Here is a 27,371-nt window from a genome sequence, read left to right on the forward strand (position 1 = left end):
TAACTGAAACATCACTTTGGGGTACTAACAGAGAAAGAATAGATTTATAGAGAAGTGCTCATTGTCCACATTTACCTTTCAAAGAGTTGCAGGTTCTCTGGAGAAGGCCACACGTCTTGAAAACAGGCTCGGGCCCAAACACTGCTGTGAGTGTCCACCAGGGACCTCAAGTGAGGATGAACCTAAAAAAACAGTAAAAGCACATTAACCAATCTTCTGGTATACCCCTTCCACCCTCCCAGATACATTAATCGGAAAATGACACAACGTGGCTTAGTAGATAGTACTTCTGCCTTGCAGCACTGGGCTCCCTGAATCCCAACCAGGACATGCATGGAGAACAGGTATAACTAGAACCTTCAGGGCCCCAGTGGAAGAAGCCATGAAGGGTCGGCTCTCTGACCTGACTTTCCTCTGGTCCTGGGGCCCTTCCATTCGAGCTCAGGGCCCTTTACTACCATAGCAGGGTCCTTTATAAGCCCAGCTCACACTGCTGCGACTTACCATGCGACACATAGGAGTTGATTTACGAAAAACGAAATGTGCAACTCTAGTGCAGCTGTGTATGGTAGCCACTCAGCTTCTAGCTTTAGCTTGTTCAATAAGGTTTGGACTAAAAAAAAACAACAAACAAACCTGGAAGCGGTTTGGTTTCTATGCCGAGCTGCACCAGATTTTACACTCTCCAGTTTTAGTAAATCAACCCATAAAGTTGCATGACAAGTCAAAACACATTCATTTCATTGGGTGCGCTCTTAAAACGGAGTTCCAGCCTAACCGCAAACTCACCTGTCCCACGGTCCAGCAATGCGCCGTCTTCTCCCTCTCTGCTCCGCGGCGCCCGCATCACTGATGTGGGCACCCGGCTGTGACAGTTTGCGGTTTCACAGCTGGGTACGCACTGCGCATGCGTGAGTTGTGCTGTGCGTCGTGATTGGCCGGCAATCTTCTGGGACCTCTGACATGTCCCAGAAGATTGCAGCGGCGCTCCGAGCGGAAGTGGGAGCGGGTACATGTCAAAACTAGGTACCTGCTCCCCCCCCCCCCCCAAAAAAAATGACATGCCAAATGTGGCATGTCAGGGGTTTAGGACTATTTAAAGCGGAAGTTCCACTTTTGGGTGGAACTCCGCTTTAACCACTTGCCGACCGCCGCACGACTATTTACTGTGGTAGTCAGCCCCTCACAGGCAAAGCGACGTAGGACTACATAGCTAGCCTGTGAGCGGCGCGCTTCCGCTCGCTCACGGACCCCCCCCGTGCGTGTGCCCGGCGGACCCGATGTCCGCCAGTCACTCGCGATCGTCCGTTACACCGGGAGAAAGGCAGGCGGCTAATGTAAACAAAGCCGCCTGTCATTCTTCCCTGTGTAAGAATGGAGATCATACGGTTCTGCTATGTAGGACCGTTGATCTCTGTTCTTACACCTCAAGCCACATCCAATCACAGTTGGAAGCACGCCCCTAGGGACACACTTAACCCCTCCTTCTCAAATAAAGTTAACTCCTTCCCTGCCAGTGTCATTTTTACAGTAACAGTGCATATGTATAGCACTGATTACTGTATTAATGTCACTGGTAACCCCAAAAATGTCAGTCAAGGGTCCGATCTGTCCGCCGCAATGTCGCAGTCCCGCAAAAAAAAAAAAAACAACAAAAATGACAAAAATCGTTCCCTTAGTTAGTAAACGCAATAACTTTTGCGCAAACCAATCAAAATACGCTTTTTGCGATTTTTTTTTTTACCAAACATATGTAGCAGAAAACAAATTGGCCTAAAATGTTAAAAAATTTTGATTTTTACATTTTTTTTGGGGAAATTTCATATGAAAAAATGTGAAAAATATTATTTTTGCAAAATTTACGCTCTTTTTTTGTTTATAGCGCATGATCAAAAAAAAAAATCGCACAGGTGATCAAATACCACCAAAAGAAAGCTCTGTTTGTGGGAAAAAAAGGACGTCAAAGTCGTTTAGGTACAGCGTCGCACGACCGCGCAATTGTCTGTTAAAGTCACGCAGTGCCGAATCGCAAAATAGGCCCTGGTCAGGAAGGGGGTAAAATCTTCCGGGGCTTAAGTGGTTAATCAATGCGACTAAAAAAAAAAAAAAAAATGTCCCTGCACTACTTTTCTGTGACTTGAGTGCCATAGACTGCAATCTTAAATCCTAAAAGTCGCAAGAAAGTTGCACAACTTTGTGGTCCTGCCTTTAAGTCCCGCAGTGCCCCCCTTTCTGCCATCTTGGGCCCCTACCAACAGCTCTTGCATACTCTATGCCAGTGGTGGAACTACCAGGGTTGCAAAGGTCCCATTTGTGACCGCAACCTGGAGTCCCACCACTGGCACAGAGTGTGAATGTTTTGCAGGAGATGTTGGTAGGTTCTTTGAGCTATTGTCTAAATTGGCCCCGATAAGTATGGAAGATTAGATTGCAAGCTCCTAAAGGGCAGGGGCCGATGTGAATACAAAGCGCTGCGTAAATTGTTGGTGCTATAGAACTACCTGTAATAATAAAAGTCTTACATTTCGCATTGAGAGGATATCCGTTGCAGGCAGGCACTCTAGGATATACAAGAGGACATCTTCCGGAAGGTTGAGCAGCGTTAGAAGGCGCGGACGTCGTTTCACCCTCCGCTTGGGTGGGGCCGTAAAGCATTTTGAGCAGCGACAGTGCAGGACTGTATGGAGAAAGAAAGAGTATGAGAAGGCTGAGCTAAAAAGCTGCATATTAAAGGATAACTGAACCTGAATCAGCGGTGATAAAAATAACCGCCTTCCACTGGAAGTGCGTGATTATTCATTAAAAAAAAATCGTGATCACAATTCAACCCCTCCTCACAATCTTAATTCAGCATTTCCATGATTTATGTAACAAGTGAAGAGCAGTTCTCTGCTCACGGCTGTTAAAAAAAAAAAAAGCAGCTGGCAAAGTTTATCACAACATTGCTCAGCACTCAGAGATAAAACCTGTATTTTTTGCTAGAAAATTACTAACTCAATGCAAATAAGGGGGCATCAGCCCCCACGCCCTCAACGCCAGTGAGGGGGCATTAGCCCCCCTCCAACGCCAGTGAGGGGGCATTACCCCCCCCCAACGCCAAAGAGGGGGCATCAGTCCCCCCACTGACGCCAAAGAGGGGGCATCAGTCCCCCCACTGACGCCAAAGAGGGGGTATCAGTCCCCCACCTGACGCCAAAGAGGGGGTATCAGTCCCCCACCTGACGCCAAAGAGGGGGTATCAGTCCCCCACCTGACGCCAAAGAGGGGACATCAGTCCCCCCACTGACGCCAAAGAGGGGGCATCAGTCCCCCCACTGACGCCAAAGAGGGGGCATCAGTCCCCCCACTGACGCCAAAGAGGGGACATCAGTCCCCCCACTGACGCCAAAGAGGGGACATCAGTCCCCCCACTGACGCCAAAGAGGGGACATCAGTCCCCCCACTGACGCCAAAGAGGGGACATCATTACTAATACCCATTATGGGGCACAATTCCTCCTTCTACAGACCACAAGCGCTATGTAATTTATCTTTGGCGATGCCCCCCCCCCCACACCAAAGAGGGGGCATCGCCCCCCCCCCCCGACGCCAGAGAATGGGCATCGGTCCCCCCACTGACGCCAAAGAGGGGGCATCAGTCCCCCCACTGACGCCAGAGAATGGGCACCAGTCCCCCCACTGACGCCAGAGAATGGGCACCAGTCCCCCCACTGACGCCAGAGAATGGGCAACAATCCCCCCCACTGACGCCAAAGTGGGGGCATCAGTACTATTACTAATACCCATTATGGGGCACAATTCCTCCTTCTACAGACCACAAGCGCTATGTCATTTATTTTACTCCTACTGACCACAGTTTGGCCCACTAAAGTCTAAAGCCTCGTACACACTGCTAATTTTTTGCCGACAGCTCAGGTGGGAGCCGCTGTACTAACAATCCAATGTTAGTACAGGGATCTCCCTTGCTGTTCTATCGTGTTTTGACAGGGGGGCAGCCCCCCCACCAGAACACTCTAGGGAGCCAGTAGGCAGACCCTTTTTAGTCTTGCCCCTTTGGCTGCAGTACACATGGCCCAATGTCATCCAACATTTGGCCCGTTAGTTAGTAAACGCAATAACTTTTGCTCAAACCAATCAAAATACGCTTATTGCGATTTGTTTTACCAAAAATATGTAGCAGAAATCAAATTGGCCTAAAATGTTAATAAATTTAGATTTTTACATTTTTTTTTGAGAATTTCATATAAAAGAATGTGAAAAATATTCAAAATTGTCACTCTTTTTTAGGTTTAAAGCGCAAAAAATAAAAATTGCAGAGGTGATCAAATACCGCCAAAAGAAAGCTCCATTTGTGGGGAAAAAAGGACATCAATTTAGTTAGGGTACAGTGTCGCACGACCCTGCAATTGTCCGTTAAAGTCACATAGTGCTGAATGGCAAAATAGGGCCTGGTCATTAAGCAGCAAAATCTTCCGGTCTTAAAGTGGTTAAAGTCAGCAGCTACAGTATTTACAGTACATGAAACCCTAATTTAATGCAGAGCAATGCTTGAAGTGGCCCAGGTAAGAGAAATTCCAGGAAAAGAAAAGGCAGCAGTATAAAATTAAATTTCCATGGCTGCTTGGTATGCCTGGGTGTAATAAGAGCACATCTATCCTTTACTTCAGTTCTGCCATCATTTGCTATAATGTCACAATCTTAATTAGAATCCCGCACACACTCCTAATGTGACATCTGGCAGATTTATAAGTAATGGTTTTGCATTAGCTTGGCAATGTTCCATGAAAAGTTTGAATTAAAATAATAACCACGACTTTAAGTCATTGTCACACTCCGTCACCGATCGCTGCATATTACCGGTGGGAGCTTTATTTGATTTGAAGGTTTTTAAAAAGCAGAGTTGTATAAATCAAGAAATGCATCAATACAGGTGGTGGCACCAAATCCTTCATTGCGGTGTGATGGGACTATATTCCGGCAGCTTTATGAGCTCCTACTGACTGCAGTACCCATGACTCAAACATCAATGTTTAATTATGTGTTTTTTTCCACACTTCTTCAACGCGTACAATGTACTCCCAACTCCTGTGTTTAGTCCCCCCGGGCCCAACAATGCATCCAATATCCACCTGGTCTCTCTAGGTGTCAGCACTCATTCAGAATCCTGTGCTGTGCCAAGAGATCGATTGTCAACACAGTGCTGACAGCATCGATCTCAGAGGGCCCCTGGTGGAATGGCAGAAGCTTATGACCATGAGATGTCAAAGATTTTAAAGTGCGTATATCAGCAGAGAAATGTCAATGTAAAGGCAGAAACCTTTAGGCCCCTTTCACACATGCTGTCCGTTTGTCTGTTTTTCATCCATCTGTTGACAGATGAACAGACATCAACGGATATCTATGGAAAAACAGATGTAAATGGATGATCATTCATTTACACCAGTTTACAGCCACAGTTTTCTTAACCGGAAGGATTTGTCCCCTTAATGACCAGGGCCAGGCCCTATTTTGCGATTTGGCACTGTTACTTTAACGGACAATTGCGCGGACAATTTGCGATTCGTCACGCAGTGCCGAATCGCAAAAAAGGCCCTGGTCAGGAAGAGGGTAAAATCATCCGGGGCTTAAGCGGTTAACATTATACAAAAAAAATTGGGCTAACTTTAGTGCCGGTTCACACTATAGCAAGTGCGCCGATCGCATGTAATTCGGAGCGCACTGCTCCTTCATTACATGCGATCGGAGGTGCGGATGCAAATTCAGCCATACACTTTGTATGGCTGAATTCACACTGTATCCGCACCAAACACACACATGACCCTTTTTTCCAGCCGCATCAGGATCGGATCGCACAGTGGTTCACACTTGTGCGATCCGATCCTGTGCGAACTGTCAGATCACACTGCGATATGCGATCAAACTGGGGGTGTCGTTAACATTTCATTGACATCCCCTGCGTATCGCATATGGCAGTGTGAACTGCCAGATGTGCGTTTGCAATGCGGGAACAGGCTGCAAATTATTTTTTTTAATTATTTGAGCATTTACAGTAGCACATAAAATATTGCAATGACAGCCATTTTATTCTCTAGGGCAGTGATGGCGAACCTTAGCACCCCAGATGTTTTAGAACTACATTTCCCATGATCCTCATGTACACTGCAGAGTGCATGAGCATCATGGGAAATGTAGTTCCAAAACATCTGGAGTGCCAAGGTTCGCCATCACTGCTCTAGGGTCTCTGCTTAAAAAAAAAAAAACATTTATATAAAATATTTATATATATATATATATATATATATATATATATATATATATATATATATATATATATATATATATATATATATATATATAATATATTTGCCTTTACGAGAGTGGTAAAACCATGGCTCAACTCCCTGTTTTTACCACCTACATGTATAAAAGAGGTAGAAGCGAATAGAATGTTTCCTAATGGGACAAAAAAAATAAAAATAAAAAAAATGAGCTGGGTTTTACAAAGCAGCAGATGCATGTGCATTTGGGAACATAAAAGCCAACCTTGTGTTTCTCCAAATTTTGTGGTCAACTTCCCAGATTTGTGCAGAGCAGATCCAGTTGACCACACAAACCTCAACCAGAGCGATGCCAACACAGGACATTCATATCCTGTGCACCGCACTGCTATCATACAAATAGAATGGTACAAGCTCTATACAACCACAAACACTTCCACTGATTGTACATCATTCATCAAGCAGCTGCCTCTCCTCCCTCCATTGTCCCCACCATATGCTGGCAGTTCTACATCCCTACATTTAAAAGGAAATGCATTCTTACAGGTCATGTGATCCTGCTGATGGCATGCTGCCAGCAAATATCGAACGGCCATCTGAGCTAACAGTTACAACAAGTGAAATGTGCAATGTGTGGGCTCACTAATATGTGATAGATGGGGAGCTTCCTCTTCCAGGTTTCAAAAAGCGAGACGGAACTTCCCCATGCTAACACTTTTCAACTGCCGATGACAGCATGGAAAGCGCGTGCTGCCTGAGCAGAGAGGTGGGCTGTCTGCTGGTGATCATATCAAATACATGATGTACTTCTACTGTATATTATCTTATAGTCTGCCAAGCTCACACATGGGTAACAGCAGATATCTGCAGAAAGCTGCAGACATCTCCCTGGTACAACCCCTTGAAGCAATATCGGTAAGTTTGTGACCGACACCAGTTATCGGCTCCCGATATTTGGCCGCACCGATAATCGGTCGACCCCTAATTATATATATATATTTTTTTTTTTTATTCCTTAAACATTCAATACATGACAAAAGCTTCCCAGAGCACTATGGTATAGCTAAAGAAACATCAAAACAGATGCAGCTTGCTTTAAACCCAGACAAAAACCAACAGGGGCTCCCCCTGCAGTGGAAGGATTTACTGATTATTTATGCCGAGGGAACCAGGAAAAAGGACTTTTTACTAGCAATTACTGCTGGCAACTATAGCCGCTAGCACTAATCGCGTTCTGCTGGCCAGGAAGGCTCCCCACTGGCAGAACAATAGCTCTGCCGGAGGGATCCACCCATCAATATGGACTGTGCTGATGGGGAAAACGAACGATTTTCCTCCCTTCCACTTGTGGCGGTAGTAAAGAAAATTGAATCATCTATGGCTTGCCTTACCCAATTCCTCATTTGCACAGGTTCCCTCCACAATATAGGATCGGCCCCTGCAGCCTCCTGTCTAAGGTGCTCCAGTGGCCCCAGCCACTCTGATGTCATCAATTAGCCATGAGCCCTGCACTGTAAATAAGGATGTCCCAGGGCTGTCCATAACTGGAAGCATCGGGGAGAATATTGGAGTGCCAGCTGACAAGGGATAAGGTAAGCTAAACTGCAGTTTGCTGGTACCCAAGGCATCAGGGTGGATAAAAATCGATAAAAATAAATAATCAAATTTAAATCTGATTTTTTTTTAATTTAAATTGGATTTTTTTTAAATTTTTATCTAAATTTATTTTAATAAAATGCTTTTGGAGAAAAAATCTAAAGATAATTTTCAATTCAAGATATATTTAGTTTATTCAGCATGAAATGGAGCTTAGTTATGTAGCAGGAGGCTGTATATTCTGCAATATTTAAATTTTTTGGTAAACTAATTTAATGACTCCAAGCTCTGCAAGCTGAGATAACATGCACTGCATTGATGCAATCACACAATTTCACACTAACTACCAGCAATAATGAGTTTTTATTTAAAGAGCACCTGTCATTTCAGATCCATCTTGGCAGCGCCACTCACCTGCTGCCGCCACGTCCCTCACCTTGTTGTGTCACTGCCGCATCACCAGCCATCCCATTAAAGTGAATGGGACTGCAAGTGAGTCAACAGCGGGTCAGAGGAGAAGACGCAGTGGGACAGAGATGACAGTTGCGCTTTAAAAATCATGATTTAAATTAAGCCTGACTCCAAGCAAATTTGTTTTTGTTATCCCTTTAAAGCTGTTTGCTTGACTGGAACATCCAACTCCATCTGATAAGAAATGAGTCACTGCTGGGATGACTCACTAAGTCCTGTAAACTGCATAGCTGACAATTATTTTAAATGCTTTTTTATAAAGAGGAAAAAAAAAAAAAAAACTAAAGCGCCACCTGCTGGTTAAAGATGATATGATTTAAAAAAAAAATGTATACTAAAGCCTCGTACACACGCAATGATTGTTGGCCGTGATTTTTCGGCCAACGTCCGATTGTCGGCTTGTTAGTATGATGCTTCCGACAACCGACTGCGACTTTTCGGCCGAACAAAATCTGGTGTGCATGCTATAAAATTTTTGTTGGCCGTCACCAGAACGGCCGATTTTCTGTCAGTCAGTACAGATTTCGGCAGACAAAAATCTGATGAGCAAGACTGGGCATGCTCAGAGAAGAAAAAACACACGGAAAGTAAACCATCACATGACATCACTTCTGAAGTTGGTTGTTGTTGGCCGAGAAAATTTGTGTGCAGTCTAGAGCACATTTCAACCAACACAACAACACTGGACAAAAGACGGCCGATCAGTCGGCCGATAATCGTTACGTGTGTACGAGGCTTAAGACAATGTAGAAACAAGTCCAAATTCCCTTTTTAACTGAGCATTAAAATAAAAAAAAAAAAAAAAAAAAAATGTGCACAAAAAAAAAAGCCTTCATCATACTCTTCAGATGAATCACGGATATCACTTGGGCTCACCATGGCACCCCTGGAAATCTGAGGATTCTGCATTCTGCAGCACGGCATCCTCCTGTGATTCGAGATCCTCAGATTTCCCAGGATCTTACGAGAGTGACATTACTCTCACCTACTAAAGGGTGTAAACTAGGTATTTTTTTTTTCTTAATTTTTTTACATTTTGAAATGTTTTCAGGGCCCATACATACTAATGCGGTGCATTAAACGCAACGTCACTCCACAAAATTGACTTTACGTGTATGATAAGTTAGTGCATTGCACTGCAGCACGCATTTATCACAATGAATAGAGCGCCATCATACAAACACAGGTATTGGGTTTGGTAACAGGCAGGTTACTGCAATGCAGTAGTGTGATTGGGCCCTCAATTAGCAATTTTACATGAAGGTTTGGGGGGGGGGGGGGGGTTGGATTCTGGAAGATTGACACTGCCTAAAGCCCTGTACACACGAGTAGAAATTAGGTCGGGAAATTTTGTCCGACGACCGATCTGCCGATTTTCGGCTTGTTAGTATGATGCTTCCGACAACCGACTCTTCGACCAAAAAAATCCTGGTGTGCAGGCTATAAAATTTTTGTCGACCGTCAAAACACGTCCGATTTTCGTCTCATTGGTACAGATTTCGATGGGGAAAAAATCCTATGAGCAAGACAAGGCATGCTCAGAGATGAAAGAACACAAAGAAAGCAAACCAACACATGACGTCACTTCTGAAGTAGAATTCTGTCGTGCGGGAAAATTCGTGTCTAGAGCACATTCCAACCAACGGACACCACTCTGGACAAAAGATGGACGACCGGTCAGCGGAAATTCGTTGCGTGTGTACGAGGCTTTAGTGTTCACTCACATGGGTGGCCTGGGGGGGGGGGGGGGGGGGGTGTTAACTATGCGGTTTAGCCAACCAAAGACATGCAGCCATTCAGGGCTGTACACATGCTACATCAAACAGCATGTCACGTTCAGCTAAGGATACCGCCACTGAATGCGACCCATACAAGTCTTTGGGGGCCGCGGTGCAAATACCATTTATGCAATGCTTGGGAGTGTGGCGGGTTGACATTTACAGGGTTAAACAAGGCGGGAGTGGTCAACTTATCACCTCTTTGCTGCCTGTTAAACGCCTTTGAAAAGCAATCCACTGAGGATCACTTTTGAGAGGGGTGGCACTGGCGACCAGTCCTTAGGCTCGATTCACACTGGAGCGACTTGTCAGACGACAGTCACCTGACAAGTCGCACTCCATTCAATGCAATGGAACCGTTCTAATAGGAGCGACTCAAGTCGCTCCGACTTAGAAAAAGGTTCCTGCACTACTTGGGGGCGACTTCGGAGCGGCTTGCATTGACTTATATTAAAGAAGTCGTTTACAAGTCGAGCTGTACGGGGCGGCTTCAGAGTCGGGCGACTTTAAAGCCGCCCCAGTGTGAACTGAGCCTTAAGCCCCGTACACGCGCGTCGAAAATCGGCCGGGAATTTTCGTCCGACGACCGATCTGCCGATTTTCGGCTTGTTAGTATGATGCTTCCGACAACCGACTCCGACTTTTCGGCCGAAAAAAATTCTGGTGTGCAGGCTATAAAATTTTTGTCCACCGTCAAAACACGGACGATTTTCCGTCAGTCAGTACAGATTTAGACAGGGAAAAATCTGATGAGCAAGTCTGGGCATGCTCAGAGAAGAAAGAACACACGGAAAGTAAACCAGCACATGACATCACTTCTGAAGTAGATTTTTGTTGGCCGAGAAAATTTGTGTGCAGTCTAGGCACATTCCAACCAACACAACACAACTCTGGACAAAAGTCGGACGATCGGTCGGCCGATAATCGCTGCGTGTGTACGAGGCTTTAGAATGCAAGGGGCAGAGGGAAACCTTTGAACGGTGTAATGCATGGTAAATCTAACATACTATTAAAGGGCCACTCCACCTAAAACCTACATTTCAACTTTTGGTAGATGCCAGAGGGGTAAAGCAACACAGCAGTTTATTAAACTCAAAAACAAACATTTATTATAATTCAACTTATTTCTTAGATGTGATGGCTGCATTCGTTTTTTTTTTTTTTTAGGATTTCTTTCTATTTTCATCTGGTGATCCAGTCAGCAATTCTGTTTTTCAAAATCGCAAGCTCTCCAGCAAAATGTATCCGATGACAGGGATGAGACAAACCACTTAACACTAGCAAGTGTTCTTACAATGATCAGCTTTTATTTATGCATGCAAAAATCTTTATCCCAAAATGAAAACAAAAACTGTTTGCAGTTTAGTGTGAGCTGGATTTTGCCTTCAATTGGTTAGTGTATTTAAATCTGCTAATACATTTAGGACTCCCCTCCCCCAGACTGACAACGCTGCTGTCTGGTGTGCCCCATGTGCTCATTCCTCCGGAGTTGTGTCTCACCAATACAGAAGGTTACTGGGTGAAAAAAAAGAAAACTAATGCAGCCACCACATATAACGACTGATAAGCTGCAATCTATTACACTTTGGGGTTTAATACTGACTCAACATCTCCCTGGGATTGTGATGGTGCAGTTTCTGCACTCCTACCATGGCCATCCATTACAAGGACACCCTCTACCTGTTCAATATTCCAGTCCCCATCTAGAACAGAAAAAACACTTTTGGGTGGTGTGTGTATATATATATATATATACACACACACACATATATACACACACATATATATATATATACACACACACATATTTACATATATACACACATATATATATATATATATATATATATATATATATATATATATATATATATATATATACACACACACACATATACACATTATATATATATATACATACATACATACACACACACACGGGTCTTAAAAGGTGAACGGACAATGATGGATTCAACGAGGCACAACCTCGTCTTCCTCAGGATCCTGAAGACAAGGTTGTGCCTCGTCAAAACGTCAATTAAACCATCATTGTCCATTCACCTTTCAAGACCAGTGAGCGCCGCTCTCTTTTTTGGTTTAAATGCACTGCAGTCTCTGCTGTGCACCCGGGCCCATTTTTTATACCCGATTTGTGTGCGGTGGCAGCCATTGGAGAGATATATATAATATACACACACAAGTTAAAAAACATTCTAACCACTTGCCCACCGCAATACTTATTTATACATTGCGGTTTGCAAGTAGTTTACCAAGATTATAGCTGAAGCTATCAGCCATAACCTCTATTTTTTCCAGCTGGCAACTATCTTTCTCTTGAAAGCGTTCCAAGCAGCTCATATAGAAGCGGTGGTAGACGGTGCAGCCGGCTGGTCACAGAGGCAGTAAAGGGCTCGATTGTCTTTGATCGCCTCTATGGCCTTGGAAGATCAAAGCGACATCATACATTTTTTTTTTTTTTTGTCACCTATGGAGATTTTTAAGTACCAACATTTGCTGCCATTCCAAGAGCATGTGCAATTTTGAAGCATGACATGTTGGGTATCTATTTAATTGGCGTTACATTATCTTTCACATTATAGTAAAAAATTGGGCTAACTTTACTGTTTGGTTTAACTTTTTTTTTTTAATTCATCGAAGTGTATTTTTAAAAAAAAAAAAAATGCTTTTGAAAGACCGCTGCACATTTACAGTCGTGACATAACATTTTGCAATGCAGCCATTTTATTCTCTAGGGTCTCTGCTAAGATTTAATAATATATATTGTGTTTGTAAGACTGCTGTGCAAATACAGTGTGACAAAGTATTGTAACAATCCCCATTTTTTGCTCTAGGGTAGGGATAGGAAAACTGTGGCCCTCCAGCTTTTGCTAAACTACAAGTCCCATCATGCCTCTGCAAGTCATGCTTGTGGCTGTCAGAGTCCTGCTATGCATTATGGACTTGTAGTTCTGCAACAGCAGGCGGGTCAGTTTGCATATCCCTGCTCCAGGGTCTCTGCTAAGCCTCGGTTCACACTAGGGCGACCTATGAGGCGACCTGGTCGCCTCACAGGTCGCCTCCCATAGGGAAGCTATGGACCCGTTCTAATAGGAGTGACACAAGTCGCTCCGACCTAGAAAAAGGGTCCGGAGCTTCTTTGGGGCGACCAGGAGGCGACCGCCATAGACTTCAATGTTATGAAGTCCGTGGCGGCTGCTCCGAGGTCGCGGCGCGCTGCTCGCACCGCGATCTCGGAGGTCGCCCCTGAAAGTAGCGTCGCGCTAGTGTGAACCGGCGCTAAAAAATATATATAATAATAATATATAATGTTTGGGGGTTCTAAGTAATTTTCTAGCAAAAAAAAAAAAAAATACTGATTTTATTTAACTTGTAAACAAAAAGTGTCAGAAAAGGCCTGGTCTTCAAGTGTGTAAAGTTCAAACATACACACACATATACATTATATATATATATATATATATATATATATATATATATATATATATATATATATATATATATATATATATACATACATATACACACACACACATATATATATATGAAAACTGAAACCTTTATCAATAGGATTCTGGAATCCTTTATCAGTTAGGTTACTTATTTTGAAATAAATAGCATTCACATGTACAGAGCGCAGGAACGGGTGCTTAAGCCCCGTACACATGTACCGAATGTCGGCCGAACGATCGGCCGTCTTTTGTCCGGTGCTGTCCTGTCGGCTGAAAAGTGCAAAAGACTGCACACGAATTTTGTCGGCCAACAACAGCCGACTGCAGAAGTGATGTCATGTGATGGTTAACTTTCCGTGTGTTTTTTCTTTTCTGAGCATGCCCAGTCTTGCTAATCTGCTGTTTGTCGGCCAAATTCTGTACTGACTGGCGAACAATCGGCCGTTCTGGTGACGGCCAACAAAAATTTGATAGCCTGCACACTGGATTCTGTTCGGCGAAAAGTCGCTGTCGGTTGTCGGAAGCATCATACTAACAAGCCGACAATCGGCCGATCGTTCGGCGGCCGAATATTTACAGCCAACAATCGGTACGTGTGTACGGGGCTTAAATCATGCCGTCGTGTTTGCAGCGCCATTCGTTAACAGCAACCCAAAATGCGGCAAGCAAAACGCAGATTTTTGTTTGAGGCTCAAAGAGGTGCATGAGCTTCTTTGTCACATGTTGTTATGTGTGTAACAACCCATTAAAATGAATAAGCTGCCCTAGGCGTGAAGAGCAAAAAAAAAAAAACGTGCAAATGTGCGATGCCCGACATCATGAATGGGGGATAAATCCAAACTCCTGTTAAAGAAAAATTTAGCAGGCACAGTTTTGCTTTTATATTAGTTTTAGTAAAGTATGTAAAATGTAATCAGTGGGATTCCTATATTACACCACCAATGGTATGATATACAGTGAATATGTCCCATGACCCCATACATACCATTGATAAAGGAGCACACCCCTTCAGGAAGCGATTACTCAATAATCCCTGAGCCCTCCCCGCACAACCAGACCAGCTACTGGCTGCCAGTAAGTTTATTTTCAAACCTCCCCCGCCCAACACACTCACAGCACATTCACAATCAATTAACCTCCCAATCCACAAAAACCAACAATTGTACTCCACGTACTCTCAGCTATTTACATCTAAATCCAAAGACAATGGCCAAATACCAGCAGACACCATATGAAACTGCCAGCCCAAAACTCAGCCTAACATCATTTACTAAACTAGAGGGAAAAGATCACACAATTACCTTTCATACAATGACCGCACACACTACACAATTATCTGGGCCTTTTACATAAAGATATCACACAACTTATTGTACTTTTTAAATGCAATCAACACGAATCAAGTCACTTTTCATACAAAGATCCCTGACATCACACAATCAATTGTACTGGTTTTATGCAAAGATAACACAGATCAGTTTATTGTGGCTTTTTTTATATACATATATATCACACACACATTACAAAATGTATTGTACTTGTGTTCTCAAAAAAAAAAAAAAAAAAAGTATATATATATATATATATATATACACACACACACACACACACACACACACACAGATCTTCACACAAGCTTTTGTCCTGGTTTTATATAAAGATCACACAACTGTACTTTATACATAAAAGATTTCACATATCACACAATTGTATTTATTTCTCACACTATACAATTCATTGTACAGGATCACATTTTTTGCCCATAAGGATCGCCCACAACTGTGTAATATGGGGGATGTTTAAAAGTACAGCAAATTGTGTATCATGTGATATTTGTGCATAAAGTATAAAATGTACAATGAATTGTGTGGGTGTGTGTGATCTTTAAAAAGAAAAAGTACAATAAATCGTGTGACGTGAAAAATCTTTGTATATGGTGTACAATAAATGGTGATACAGTATGTATGAGATCAATGTATATAAAAGTACAATAAATGGTGATATGTGTGAGAACTTTTATATACAAAGTACATTAAATGGTGATGTGTAAGATCATTGTATAAAAAAGTACAATAAATGGTGATGTGTTTGAGATTTCTGTATATAAAAGTACAATAAATGGTGATGTGTGTAAGATCTCTGTATATACAAAGTACAATAAATGGTGATATGTGTAAGATCTCTGTATATACAAAGTACAATAAATGGTGATGTGTGAGAACTTTTATATACAAAGTACAATAAAAGGTGATGTGTGAGATCATTGTATATAAAAGTACAATAAATGGCGATGTGTAAGATCTCTGTATATAAAAGTACAATAAATGGTGATATGTGAGATCATTGAATATAAAAGTATAATAAATGGCGAAATATGTGAGATCCCTGTATATAAAAGTACAATAAGCCCCATTTCACACTGCCACGACTTGTCATGCGACAAAGTTGCATGACATGCCCCGCTCCATTAACGGCAATGGAACCATTCTAAGTGGTGCGACTCAAGTTGCTCTGACTTAGAAAAAGGTTCCTGCTTTATTTTGGGGTGACTTCATCATGACTTGCATTGACTTCTGATAAAGAAAAAGTTTGAAGTCGCGCAGGAATGTTTGTTTCGAAGCCTAGCTGGTGTGAACTGAAAATTGTGTTGTGTGTGAGATCCTTGTATATAAAAGTACAATAAATGGTGATATGTGTCAGATCTCTCTATATAAAAGTACAATAAATGGTGATATGTGTCAGATCTCTCTATATAAAAGTACAATAAATGGTGATATGTGTCAGATCTCTCTATATAAAAGTATAATAAATGGTGATATGTGACGATCCTTGAATATAAAAGTACAATAAATGATCTGTGTGAAATCTCTGTATATAAAAGTACAATAAATTGTGTGAAATGTGTGTGATATTTGTACATAAAAGTACTAAAAACAGTGATGTGTGTGAGATCCTTGTATATAAAAGTACAATAAATGTGTGTGAAATCTCTGTATATAAAAGTACAATAAATGGTGATGTGTGTCAGATCCTTGAATATAAAAGTACAATAGATGATGTGTGTGAAATCTCTGTATATAAAAGTACAATAAATGTGTGTGAAATCTCTGTATATAAAAGTACAATAAATGTGTGTGAAATCTCTGTATATAAAAGTACAAGAGTGTGAAATGTGTGCGATCTTTGTACATAAAAGTACTTAAAACAGTGATGTGTGTGAGATCTTTGTATATAAAAGGTACAATAAATGGTGAAATGTGACAGATCTCTGTATATAAAAGGTACAATATATTGTTTGAGGTGTAAGAAATCTTTGTATATAAAAGTACAATAAATTGTGTGGTGTGAGAACGTTGCATAAAAAGTACAATTCATTTATATCCAAACCACACAATTTCCTGCACATTTCATACTAAGATCACACGCTACACAATTCTACTTTTTTTTATAGAAAGATCTGACAGTTTATTGTACTTTATATATACAACTCACACATTTTATATCACACACATCATTACATCAAAGCAATTTGTACAGAGCTGTAGACTGATTTCTGAAAAGTGTTACATTAATAATGTAGAACAAGAAACAATGTATAGATTCCATAGAGGAAAAGTGATTGGACATGCTGGAACTGGTGTACTTTATTAATGGAGGGGTCATCCAGTAGAAGGAACAAGTAGGGGGCCCAGTAAGTAATGAGATCCCTCCAGGCATGCAGCCAATCAGATGTGACAATTCTGGAGAGAAGCCGCCCCTCCTCCTCCTCAACTCTCCAGCAACTTTGGAGGGAGATTTAAACTGCAGAGAGCAGGAAGTGGCCGGCCATTGGGGCAGAGGGCTGAGCACAGCAGGGGGGGCACAGACAGGCCACACTGCCGAATTCCAGCACTTCATTACAATTGAGTTTGTAAAGATCCATCACCTCCCCCCCCCCCATAGAACATCATACTAAAGGGAGGGAAAAGTCTACCAATAGCCATCAATCTGTTGCTATAAAGAGGGAACTACAAGTATCAGGAAGCCCCAATATAGGAGAGTCATGCTGGTACTTGTAGTTCATTACAGCTCATCAAGACAAGATTTCCAATCCTTAGAGCTGTACAAACGTGCACCCCTCCCCCCAATCATATAATAATCCACTTATATCTGAAAATGGGAGGGAACAGTTCACCAATAGCCATCAACCTGTTGCTGCAGAGGGAACTACAAGTACCAGTAAGATCCAGCAGAGGAGAAAGACATGCTGGGACTTGTAGTTCCTCAATATAAGATTTCCAATCCTGAGATCTGTTTACCTCCCCCACCCCATATATTGATCCTTTTATATCTTTATTGTGAAAAAGGAGGGAAGTTCACCAAGATCCATTAAACCTGTCACTGCATAGGGAACTACAAGTACCAGGAAGATCCAGCAGAGGACAAAGACATGCTGGGACTTGTAGTTCATCAATACAAGATTACCAGGAATAGCAGAGGCTACAGAGAGACATGACGGGACTTTCTGAGCGATGATGTTTTAGAGGAAAACAATATCATCCAATGGCACTCAATACTAGACAGATATCGGAGCAGCGTTTACACCCAATTGGCCATACACTATGCAATCTCACTGTACAATCATATACATTTACCATAAACTAGGAACACAGCCCCCATGAAATCAGTCAGGCTGTTGGGAGATTGTACAATCAGATTGTATAATGTATGGTCACCTATAGAATCTGAGACTCATTGGAGGGGAAGTTAGAAGCTGGATAAGGAACCCCTAGCATTAAAGAGGACCTGTCACCTGAGATCTTCCACTATTCTCATAACAGATCTCCAATTATAAATGGCAGAGGGGTTCATAGAACTGGGCAACTTCTACACCCTACACTATACAATCTGATTGTAGAATCTGTGGTACAAGGAGCTGCTTGATTGGGTAATCAATGGATTGGCAAGGTTAGTCTTGATTAATCTATAAGAGATCGTACAATCTGATTGTATAGTGTATGATCAATGTAAATGATACAATCATATCGCACAGGGCATGATCAGGATTAGCAGTGGATAGCTGAGCTGCAGAGGAAATCCTGAGGAAAAATAGGACCTGTTGCACACAGAAGTGGGGGTGTCAGCTCATCACAGGGGGTCCCCATAGGCAGATAACGCCTGTTCCATACATAGGAGCGAGCACTGTGCTTCCTATAGACACAGGTGACAGCCACTTACCGCCTCCTTTCATCCTGACAAGTGAGTGAGGTAGATGGGGATCGGGGTGCAGCGCGGCCGCCTGTTCCAGCAATCAGATTCCGGTGTGAGCTCCCCAGCCGGGCCGCGCTTCCACCACCGCTCAGGCCACACCCCCTCCTCATTGCCATTCACTATAACACTAAGTAAGTTTCGCCACGCCCCTATCTTGCCACTAGCCTATCGCTGCGCCACTAAGAAAGGGCGGACGCGTTTCCATGGAAACCCAGCAGGAATCCCGGAAGCTTTACGTTTTTTACTATTAACTCGGTTTGCATTCACAACTAAACACACCGATCGGTGTTTCAAGCCAGTCAATGCCCGCTGTACCGGCTCGTGCGCTAGTACCACTATATCATGTAATTCGGAGCAGTACTGCGCGGCGTGCCCTTAGTAGCTATGGCGGCTTGCGCTTCGCACAAGGCTGTGATTGGTCCGGGAGGCGAGCCAGGTTGTGTAAGCCACGCCCTGTCCCAGAGGGCAGCGCGTATTTTTTTGAACTTCGGGCAGGCTTGCTGGTATTGGTCTGTGTGGGGAGGGCAGGACTTGTTGCGTGCTGGCGTCACGTGATGCGCCCAATCAGAGGAAAGTCGGAAGTGGAAGAGGTTATCTGAGGACTGAGTTGTACTCCAGCACGCGCTAGTGTATGCCCGCGAGGAAATTCGAAACACGCTGGGGTTCTGATTGGGCGGAGGGCGGGGTTCGGCTCTTTAAATTGAAAGGAGGGATCTGAGGCTGGTTCTGCGAGTTCTCAGTTACCATGGTAATGGAGAGGCGAGGAGGCATGGCCAGTCCGGGGAATGTATAGGAAGAGCCTTCTGCCCCCCCCCCCCTCTCCTCCATCACAGGCTTCCTATAGTAAGGTGACCAGATTTTTAAAATGAAATCCAGGGACGTTTTTATTGGCAATTGGTAAACTATTTTATAAGCATATTTTCCTCAAATGATATATGCAGTGTATGTGGAATGTGTTTATGGAATGATTGTATGATATATACGTTATTTCTCACATTTCGTTCATGAGATTAAAAAAAAAAAAAGATACTTCTTAGAATTTTTTGAGATATGACAACCAAATGGTATGAAGATAACATGGAGTGCAGAGTTCAGGAGCGCGCTACATAAAGAATGCAGGGCTCAGGAGTGCGCTACATAAAGAATGCAGGGCTCAGGAGCGCGCTACATAAAGAATGCAGGGCTCAGGAGCGCGTTACATAAAGAATGCAGGGCTCAGGAGCGCGCTACATAAAGAATGCAGGGCTCAGGAGCGTGCTTCATAAAGAATGCAGGGCTCAGGAGCGCGCTACATAAAGAATGCAGGGCTCAGGAGCGCGCTACATAAAGAATGCAGGGCTCAGGAGCACGTTACAGAAAGAATGCATGGCTCAGCAGTGCGTTACATAAAGAATGCAGGGCTAAGGAGCGCGCTTCATTAAGAAAGCAGGGCTAAGGAGCGCGCTTCATTAAGAATGCAGGGCTAAGGAGCGCGCTTCATTAAGAATGCAGGGCTAAGGAGCGCGCTTCATTAAGAAAGCAGGGCTAAGGAGCGCGCTACATAAAGAATGCAGGGCTCAGGAGCGCGCTACATAAAGAATGCAGGGCTCAGGAGCACGTTACAGAAAGAATGCATGGCTCAGCAGCGCGTTACATAAAGAATGCAGGGCTAAGGAGCGCGCTTCATTAAGAAAGCAGGGCTAAGGAGCGCACTTCATTAAGAATGCAGGGCTAAGGAGCGCACTTCATTAAGAATGCAGGGCTAAGGAGCGCGCATCATTAAAAAAGCAGGGCTAAGGAGCGCGCTTCATTAAGAAAGCAGGGCTAAAGAGCGCGCTTTATTAAGAAAGCAGGGCTAAGGAGCGCGCTTCATTAAGAAAGCAGGGCTAAGGAGCGCGCTTCATTAAGAAAGCGGGGCTAGGGAGCGCGCTTCATTAAGAAAGCAGGGCTAAGGAGCACGCTTCATTAAGAAAGCAGGGCTAAGGAGCGCGCTTCATTAAAAAAGCAGGGCTAAGGAGCGCACATCATTAAGAAAGCGGGGCTAAGGAGCGCGCTTCATTAAGAAAGCAGGGCTAAGGAGCGCGCTAGATGAAGAATGCGCTACATAAAGAATGCAGTGCCCATCTAATGCAGCCTGACCAGTGCATGGGATCTGAGAGAAGAGAGCCAGCCGAATCGTCGCAGGCCGGCGTCGCCCGCTGTGTCAGCTTTAATTTGAATCGCCGGGCGCGCACCTTCGCACAAGTCCCACCTCCGGGATCGGCTCCTACCTATGATAGACAGCACATGTCCTGGCATTGGACAAACCAGGAGGCGGGACTTTGTGTGATGGAGGGCATCGGCGATTCAAATTAAAACTGACACAGTGGGCGATGCTGGCCTGACACCCCCCCCCCAGTGTGCCACCTGGGGTAGACCGCCCCCCCCCCCTCTACCTCAGCACCCGCCCAGGATTGGCCCTGCACCTAGCACTGCCCCTGCAATCCATGGACAAAACTGGGGACAGACTAGCTCCGGGGATAGTGTCCTCAATCCAGGGACTGTCCCGGAAACCGGGGATGTCTGGTCACCCTATCCTATAGACAGAACCATAAGGGGCTCATTCACACCATATTGATTGAGTTGCACCCTACGAATAGAGCAGTATGCCTTGAACCCTGTGAGTTCAGTTCTCTGCATTGCACTGCAGTGATTTACACTGAAAAGAGTAGGACATGCTGTATTACACAGCACAGAGTCTTGTAACGCATCACATAGCAACACTGTGCATAAAGATGCACATAAAGTCATTTTGTCACATTCCAATAAAGTAGAAGAAAACAAAAACGGGTGCTGTCCTTTCAACGTAATGGCTCCACCCCTTTCACAACGCACACAAGCAGCTGCAGGACAGCTTTGCCAGAGCTGTTTTTTTTTTTTCTTGCCACACAGTCAAAAAATTGTTAAAGCGGAAGTTCACCCAAAAGTGGAAGCTCCACTTTACTGCTTCCTTCCCACCTCCTGTGCCACATTTGGCACCTTTTGAGGGGGGAGCGGATACCGGTCAAAAACAGGTACCTGCTCCCACTTCCATATAAGTACGCAGCAACGACCTACATCATTTGCAGCCCCTCCTTCTCCACCCCCCCCTGCCTTCTGGAGACACACACAGGTCCCAGAGGACAGCGGGACCATTCTGAAAGCGCAGTGCGACTCGTGCATGCGCAGTAGGAAACAAGCTGTGAAGCTGCAATGCCTCAACTTCCTGTTTACCTTAGTAAGTACGGGTCGGCTTCAGGTGCCGACATCCTGGGCTCCCTGGACAGGTAAATGTCCTTGTATTAAAAGTCAGCAGCTACAGTATTTGTAGCTACTGACTCTTAACTCCCCCCCCCAGGCTTAAACTCCGCTTTAAGGGCTCTTTCACATGGGCTTTCCAATCAGGCCCAACTATCAGTTTTTCCGGCGGACCTGATTGGATGCTCCATGCGCCTCTATGGAGCAGTGGATGTCAGCGATGACATCTCTGCTGACACCCGCTGCTATTTGATCCAATGTGGTCCTTGAAATCCAGACGGTTGGAAACCCTATTTTCCATCTGTCTGGAGGATTGAATCAGATGAAAAGGGACAGGCGATCCGTTTTCCTCCGATCTTCCATAGAGGAGAGAGGGGATCTGACAGGTACGTCTTAGCACAGAGAGCGGGGACGGACCTGTCATCCGCCTTCTCAGACAGTAAATCTCAGTCCACGGGGCAGAAAGCCCGTGTGAAAGGACCTTAAAGCGGAGTTCCAGCCATTTCACTCACCTGTCCAACGGTCCAGCGATGCGGCCGCCCGAAGCCTCGATCCTCTCCCTCGGCGCCGGCATCACTGCTGTGGGCCAGGTACCCACTGCGCATGCGCGAGTCGCGCTGCGCGCCGTGATTAGCCGGCAATTTTCTGGGACCTCTGACATGTCCCAGAAGATTGCAGGGAGGGAGGGGCTGAGGAGAACTTCCACTCAGGGCGCCGCGGCGCTCCGAGCGGAAGTGGGAGCGGGTACCTGTCAAAACTAGGTACCTGCTCTCCCCCCCCCCCCCCCAAAAAAAATGACATGCCAAATGTGGTATGTCAGGGGGTTAGGACCACCTAAAGCGGAAGTTCCACTTTTGGGTGGAACTCCGCTTTAAGGCCCCTTTCACACATACGGTCCGTTTGTCAGTTTTTCATCTATCCGTTGACGGATGAAAAACGGACATCAATGTATCTCTATGTAAAAACGGATGACAATGGATGATCATCAGTTAACATCCGTTTTCATCCGCTTCCATCAATGTCCGTTTTTTTGAACGGATGAATGCCCTATTTTTCATCCATCAAAAAACGGATTGGACGAAAAATGGATGAAAAACGGATGACAACGGATGAAAAACAGATAACAACTGACGAAAAATGGACGAAAAACGGATGACAACGGACCGTATGTGTGAAAGGGGCCTAGGCCTCATGTACACTGGATGTTATTAAAACATCAGTTGAAAGCTGTAGCTGTAGAAGTTTTTTTTTTGCAGTAGCATTTTTTTAGCTTTTTTCAGCTGTGTCGTTTTATAGCCTTTTTTTTAGCAAAGCTATACTCCCACAAAAGCTTATGGCTCAAAAAACGTTGATGTAGGTCGAATAGCCGGTTTTCTGCGTTTCTTGGCGTTATGCAGTGTTTTTAAGCTTTTATCTGAGTTTGAGTGTTTTTAAAGCTGAAAAACTCCTCTTAAAACCCACTAGTTCTGGATTTTTTTTTCCCGCCAGAAAACGCCCCTGCCAAAAACTGCTAACAGCCAATGTGTGCATGTGCACATAGGATAACATGCTGGGGAGTTTATTGGCTGCAGAAAAAAATGTCTGACGCCAAAAACAGCAGCTGCAAAAACATCCAGTGTGCATGAGGCTTAAATAGCAAGAACAACAGACTTACATTTCGGCAGTTCACCAGAATAGATTGGTGAAAATGGGCCCTTATCTGTCTCTGCAATCAGTGTCCCCATAGGAAGATTTCCTCGCTATTCTTGTATACCTCCCAACTGTCTCTCTTGTGGAACCAAATCCCTCTGTCCTTCTTTCCTCCTCAGGCCCAGCCATACGCGGTTCGAATCATGGCCGGTTCCTGATTCAAACTGATCCATCAACTTGGGTACAACTAGCCTGCTGGATTCTCTTGCGATTATCGCTGGCAGCTGCTATAGCTGCTAGCAGTAATCACAGGGGTTGATTTACTAAAGGCAAATCCACTGTGCACTAGGAGTGCACTTAGAAATGGAGTCACTGTAGATCTGAGGGGGACATGCAGGACAGACAGGGAAACAAAAAACAGAATCTTTGCTTGCACAGGATTGGATGATAGAAGTTAGCAGAGCTTCCCCTCAGATCTACAGCGACTGCACTTCCTAGTGCAATTGCAGTACACAGTGGATTTGCCTTTAGTAAATCCAGTATCTCACAAAAGTGAGTACACCCCTCACATTTTTGTAAATATTTTATTATATCTTTTCATGTGACAACACTGCAGAAATGTCACTTTGCTACAATGTAAAGTAGTGAGTGTACAGCTTTTATTTGTAAATTTGCTGTCTCCTCAATAATAACACACAGCCATTAATGTCTAAACCGCTGGCAACAAAAGTGAATACATCCCTAAGTAAAAATGTCCAAATTGGGCCCAATTAGCAATTTTCCCTCCCTGGTGTCATGTGACTTGTTAGTGTTACAAGGTCTCAGGTGTGAATCGGGAGCAGGTGTGTTAAATTTGGTGTTATCACCCTCACTCTCTTACTGGTCACTGGAAGTTCAACATGGCACATCATGGCAAAGAACTCCCTGAGTATCTGAAAAAAAGAATTGTTGATCTACATAAAGATGGCCTAGGCTATAAGAAGATTATCAAGACCCTGAAACTGAGCTGCAGCATGGTGGCCAAGACCATACAGCGGTATACTAGGACATGTTCCACTCAGAACAGGCCTCACCATGGTTGACCAAAGAAGTTGAGTGAATGTGCTCAGCGTAATATCCAGAGGTTGTCTTTGGGAAATAGACGTATTAGTGCTGCCAGCAATGCTGTAGAGGTTGAAGGGGTGGGGGGGTCAGCCTGTCAGTGCTCAGACCATACACCACACACTGCATCAAATTGGTCTGCATGGCTGGCGTCCCAGAAGGAAGCCTCTTCTAAAGATGATGCACAAGAAAGCCCGCAAACAGTTTTCGGAAGACAAGCAGACTAAGGACACGGATTACAGGAACCATGTCCTGTGGTCTGATGAGACCAAGATCAACTTATTTGGTTCAGATAGTGTCAAGCGCGTGTGACAGCAACCATGTGAGGAGTACAAAGGCAAGCGTGTCTTGCCTACAGTCAAGCATGGTGTGGGAGTGTCAAGGTCTGGCACTGGGAAGCTGCAGTTTATTGAGGGAACCATGAATGCCAACATGTACTGTGACATACTCAAGCAGAGCATGATCCCCCTCCCTACGGAGACTGGGCTGCAGGGCAGTATTCCAACATAACTACCCCAAACACACCTCCAAGATGACCATTGCCTTGCTAAAGAAGCTGAGGGTAAAGGTGATGGACTGGCCAAGCATGTCTCCAGACCTAAACCCTAATGAGCATCTGTGGGGCATCCTCAAACGGAAGGTGGAGGAGCGCAAGGTCTCTAATATCCACCAGCTCTGAGATGTTGTCATGGAGGAGTGGAAGAGGATTCCAGTGGCAACCTGTGAAGCTCTGGTGAACTCCATGCCCAAGAGGGCTAAGGCAGTGCTGGAAAATAATGGTGGCCACACAAAATATTGACACTTTGGGCCCAATTTGGACATGTCCACTTAGGGGTGTACTCACTTTTGTTGCCTGCGATTTAGACATTAATGGCTGTGTGTTGAGTTATGTTGAGGGGGCAGCAAATTTAAACTGTTGTACAAGCTGTACACTCACTACTTTACATTGTAGCAAAGTGTCATTTCTTTAGTGTTGTCACATGAAAAGATATAATAAAATATTTATGAAAATGTGAGGGGTGTACTCACTTTTGTGAGATATTGTAAACCCCACTGTCTTCTTCCCCTGCCGGTAGCAGACATTGTTTCAACAAGGGGGGATTCCATTGTCAGCACTGGCTGTCTTGATGGGGGAATCATGCAAATTTCTTAGTTGCAGGAAAGAAATTTGCAACATGTGTGGTTGGCTTAGTTGTCCCTATTTTTGGTCTGATGGATATATATCTATGAAGGTGTAATATTTAACTACTAAAAGTGTTGATCATTACCTCATTCAGAGAAAGCTTTGTATTTTTTTTCAGTGAATACAATCCGTTCTCTGATTGGTCGAGGCCATACCTTCCATCTTTAGGAGATAGGAATGAGGGACTTTTAGCATAAAGTATGAAGACAAAGGACACACTCCCTGCCATTCCCCCTTTTTAGGGCTCACGAAGAATTCCTGAGCATAAAATTATAGTATAAAGTGTTGTACCCCCAGTAGGCTACTAGTGTTTGGAATTGGAATTGTATTGTATTGTCTGTTCTAGGTTCTGTTGGTGCAGGCCCCTGCAGCCAAATCCTGGTCAAGAGAGTGGGTGACCAGCAGGGGGCTGAGAGGGGTATAAATAGGCTTGGGCCTGGAACAGCTTCTTCTTGCTCATGGGGGAGTAAGACCCAGCCTTAGGGCTGAGGCATCCCCGGGAGATTATCTGCATCTTCAAAGAATTGTTTTTGGTGTCCCATCTCCTGCTTGGGCTGTGGGACCTCTGGCCTAGCCTCTTGAAAGCACGCAGAAAGTTCATCTCCAGGACACAGGCAACAAATACAGAAGTTGACTGGTACTTCAGGTCACAACACAGTATACTGGGCACAGTGAGTACCTGCCATGTGGATTCCAGAGACTTTTCTCTGCCCTTTTTGGGAGAGCTTACAGCAGTACTGTCAGGAGGTTTCTGTTTGGAATCCAGTTACCCTTTATATTCAAGAGGGTGGTTCTCACTCTAAAGGAGCAGATCAGATTCCGAGTCCCCTTTTACAGTTTGTTACCAGTTTCTGGAGTATCGCAAGGCTCATCCTCACCCTATCCCAGTTCTTTTAGTAAAATAAACTGCAAAAAGACATGTAAAGCCTGTTCTCTGACTCAAGTGGGCTGCTGTTTACCTATCAGGGAATGGAACCTGGGACCAAGCAGTCAGACCAGTCCTGAGTCTGCACTACAATAATATATATAGAGGTCCAAAAAACAGTGACAACTGGGGAGAACAGAGCTATTTGGTTCCAGTATAGGGATCATCCAGAGACAGTGATGTCATCTGCCCCTCGCCTCTGCCTTGTCCAAGACAGGATGTTAACATTGCTAAAAATTGTGGCTGCAAAAGTTTGAAATAAAAATGGGCAACCGGAGGAATTGGTTAGTTTAGATCTGAAATGGTAGGCAGGGTGGCAAGCTGTACTTTTCTACAATCTACTATGTTTCCTCCCTCCCCATCTTCCCTATTGACATATATTTGTTTGCTTGCCAAGCCAAATATACAGTTTTATGGACAGCTCTGCAGAGCCTGA

At 44.1% G+C, this 27,371-nt stretch overlaps 1 protein-coding gene across 1 annotated transcript in view; it reads right to left on the reverse strand.

The window, feature by feature from the left end:
* The window catches only part of ABCA3 (ATP binding cassette subfamily A member 3), an 899,850-nt gene that overhangs the window by 194,215 nt on the left and 678,264 nt on the right, over positions 1 to 27,371 (reverse strand). The gene's annotated exons all lie outside the window — the stretch shown is intronic.

The sequence above is a fragment of the Pelophylax lessonae genome, assembly GCF_965119305.1.
Source record: "Pelophylax lessonae genome assembly, chromosome: 6".
Taxonomy (NCBI): domain Eukaryota; kingdom Metazoa; phylum Chordata; class Amphibia; order Anura; family Ranidae; genus Pelophylax; species Pelophylax lessonae.